We start from the raw sequence: 3,930 nt of genomic DNA on the forward strand, positions 1-3,930 counted from the left end.
CGCGCCGGCGAGGGCGGCGGCGGCCGGCGCCGATGTTCCCGGGCGGCGAGGGAGCCGCGGGCGGCGGCGCGGAGGCGGCGGCGGACTCCGGTCGGGGCGCGGCGGCCCGTGGCGACGGCGGCCACCGGCGCCGAAGGTGGCGGCGGCGGGCGTAGGAGGAGGCGGCGGGGAGGCTGCGGGCCGGGGAGGGCCCGATCCGGGCTGGCGGCGGCGATGTGGGCCTCGCCCACGTGGCGATCGGCGGTTGGACGAGGGACGCGGCGGCGGACGCGTCCGGCTGGGGGCGGACGTGTCCGTCGGTGCGGGGAGGTTTGATCTGTTTTTTTTAGGGTTTCGGACGGGGGAAGAAGAGATCCGAATGGAGGGGGTATAAATAGGCATAGAGGGAGCTAGGAGAGTCCAAATGAGGTGCGGTTTTCGCCCACACGATCGTGATCGAACGCTCTAGGACATGGAGCAGAGTTTGGTGGGTTTTGGGCCAAATTTGGGGGGTGTTGGGCTGCAACACACACGAGGCTTTTTCGGTCCCTCGGTTAACCGTTGGAGTATCAAACGAAGTCCAAATGACCCGAAACTTGACAGGCGGTCTACCGGTAGTAAACCAAGGCCGCTTGGCAAGACTCGGTCCAATCCGGAAATGTTTAAACCCCACACAAGAAAGAAAGGTAGAAATGACCACCGGAGGAGAACGAAACGCCGGAATGCAAAACGGACAACGGGGAAAATGCTCGAATGCATGAGATGAACATGTATGCAAATGCAACGCACGTGATGACATGATACGAGATGCACGAAAAAGAAAACAACACACGGAGACAAAGACCCAAACCCGAGAAATAAATATAACTTAGCGCCAGGGACGGCAAGAGTTGGATACAAATATGGAAAGTATATCTGGGGCGTTACATGCAGCCACAAGTTGGCAGATGGTCCAACAGAATTGCTAGCTAAGAAAAGGTGCATTCTTCATAGATTGCAGCTGCGACGCCAATGGAGTTCCGGCCATTCTTCATCGTCTCTACTACCTCCATAAAATCAGAATTGACCATGAATCTAGTGCATCCTACTTGTCCCGCCAAAAGCAGACCATCCCGCAGAGCTCTCGCTTCTGCCATGGCGGCTGAATCAATATAGGGTATAACACAGTTGCTAGCTGATATGAAATCTCCGTGGTCATCACGACGTATTGCACCAGTAGCTCCACTCTCATCATCGTCATCGAAGTCTGCATCCGCATTCAGTTTCACATAGTTCTGTGGCGGCTTCTTCCAGCCTCCCCTCCGAATCCCTTCTGCCCTCTTCTTAGCTCTACCGTAATTGAGACATAAGGCCAGGATGGCTTGTGCTGAACGAACCGGAGCTTGAACTGGTTCAGATCGGTTAACCTGCCTCCTTTCTCAACATACATACCATGAAGCTACCGCCAGAAGCTCTCCCCATCCGATATCTGGAGGAGGCCTAGCTGAAGCCGACCTCTCCTGCATCATAATTTCCAACATAGGGGCTTACGGACTTCTGCAATCGCCACTCTCACACCTAAGTGCTCCCAAATTTCTGACCCGTGGACAGATGAACAAGGAGTACTCGATGAACAAGGCATGGTCGATGATTTCACATTCAACAGCACATAGTGGATGTTGGCCATTTGTATCATATGCCCTATTTGCCAATACGGGTGTGTTTGGTTTGAGCCCCAACTAGCGCGACCAAAATTTTGGCACGACCAAATAATTGGTGAGTTGATGTTGTTTGGATTACAACATTTGTACCTACCAACATTTTGGCAAAAAATTTAGGGCTCTATTTGGTTTGCAACCTATTGATTTCGCATGGCCGCTTAAATTAGGAAAAAGACTATTGGGCTTCGTTGAACAAGATAATTACAGACGTGCTGCACATATTCAAATATGCCATGGCCGCTTAAATTAGGAAAAAGACTATTGGGCTTCGTTGAACAAGATAATTACAGACGTGCTGCACATATTCAAATATGCCATCGCCGCTTAAATTAGGAAAAAGACTATTGGGCTTCGTTGAACAAGATAATTACACAGCCGCTTAGGTAGCTGCGTCAGATCTGCTACCTAAAAGTCTGAGAGGTGCCGCTTGGGCTCACGCTGTCAGCGCGTAGTTGATTGGTTAATCCGTGTTTCACAACGACAAATGAGAACGCACGATGAAGAAGACCGGGCGAGCCTCGTCCATTATTTGGTGAAGTTTTTTGGTGCCCTCTGGTTGCCCGTGCGTTGGCGAAATTAACACAGGCGCGTCCCAGGTGGGCTGGGCAAGGCAAAGTTTTGGAGCCAATCCAAACGAGTACCAAATCAGCCGGGCGAGCCAATAATTTGGTATGGCTAGCGTTGGCTGAAAACCAAACAGACCCTACACCTTTACATGGAATAGCTCCTTCACCACTCTCCAGGCAAAGATCTTTATATTGAAAGTATGTCTTGGAAGCCTTTCATATTTTGGTTTTCTTGTCAACTCCAATATTAGATTTAGAACAGGCATGAGCGCTGTCAACTTCTGAATAAGTTGCTGTCTGATTGTAATCTCTGAGGATATAGCAATTCTACACACTGAATGAAGCAACAATGTTTTAAGTAGGAACTCAAAAGAACTTTTAGTGTTAATTTTCCATTTTCAAATTTTACATTATTTTTTCATACTCATTAGGGCATTTTCCCAGCAAGAACTACGGAGCATAGTTTAGGATTTACCTGGCCTTCGCGGTAAACATGATCAGATCAAGTTCTTCCTAAATGTAGGTTTGCAGCTGCGTCCAAGACAGCTCGAACGGATTGGTCTTCATTTACCAAGGGGTATTTCTTGAACAGGGACACTTTGGTCGGTGTACTGCTCCTTGTTGATGCTAGTGTTCCAACTCAACAAATTGACCTTGACTGTGCTAACTGGCTTGGTCGTAACAATGTGAGACAACTTACTCTTCACCTGAAAATGTATATTACATGCTGGTTCTGGATTTGAATGCCAAGTGACTTATATCTTCAGGATTGATTGTACATGTGCCCTATAATAATACTGATCTCCAGCAACTATCTGCTATTCTATTGTTTTGGTGTCACAGGTCGGGCTAACCTTTGTGTTCACCAAGTGTGACAAAGTAAAGAAAGGCAAAGGGGGTCGGCCTGATGAGAACATCAAAGTGTTCCTGGAGAACATTGGCTCGCTCTATCCAAAGCCTCCTCCATGGATCATGACGAGCAGCACCACAGGACTAGGCCGTGACGGACTGCTCCTCCATATGTCGCAGTTGAGGAACTACTGGGACAATGAGGCAACCTAAGTCCGGGGTTCTTCTACAGGCTCGAGACAGCTGAAGATAGGAGCAACAGTACTTGCAGAAGAGAGCAGCACAAACCGGTCATCCTGCCTGACGAACTTCCAGTGTCTGGACTTCACCGACGGATCGTGCTTTGCATAGACTTCAGGTTCAGTTTCATTGTGCTGGCCTCTTGATGTATAGTGGAACATGATTCACATACGCAGACTTGATACAGTAATACCGCACCCCTTTTGGTCCATGTTTGTTGTAGTAATATTTGGCTCACCTGCGGAAGTAAAGTCTCGTCCACTTGTTACGATTTCTGAACGCAATGGGCCGATCTGGAACTGTACATTTATACTCCCAAGTATGGCGAAGGCAGCCCAGCAAATTCAATGTACTGTGCACATTGAATTGCACGGAAATTAATTTGTTGCACACGCTTTACTGCCCGACAGACTACATGGTCTAGTACGACTGGCCATTAAAATTCGATTAAATCCAGATTTCCGGTGGTGGTACCACTGTACCGTGGTACATACGCGCCGGCCTTTTTTGTGGCGCTCTCGCTTTGAACAGCGGAGACATCGACACAGTTAAAACTTCTACAGGGATTCCAAGCGGGGCCTTTACTATGTCCCACT

The 3,930-nt window shown here is 49.0% G+C and overlaps 1 pseudogene across 1 annotated transcript in view; it reads left to right on the forward strand.

The window, feature by feature from the left end:
• LOC123090176 (uncharacterized) overlaps positions 1–3,644 on the forward strand; it is a 42,903-nt pseudogene extending 39,259 nt beyond the window's left edge. The window contains exons 11-12 of the transcript XR_006442430.1: positions 2,769–2,931; positions 3,089–3,644. The product of XR_006442430.1 is annotated as an uncharacterized protein (transcript). The remainder of the gene's footprint in view (positions 1–2,768; positions 2,932–3,088) is intronic.
• Positions 3,645–3,930: the final 286 nt, after the last annotated feature.

The sequence above is a fragment of the Triticum aestivum genome, chromosome 4B, assembly GCF_018294505.1.
Source record: "Triticum aestivum cultivar Chinese Spring chromosome 4B, IWGSC CS RefSeq v2.1, whole genome shotgun sequence".
Taxonomy (NCBI): Eukaryota; Viridiplantae; Streptophyta; class Magnoliopsida; order Poales; family Poaceae; genus Triticum; species Triticum aestivum.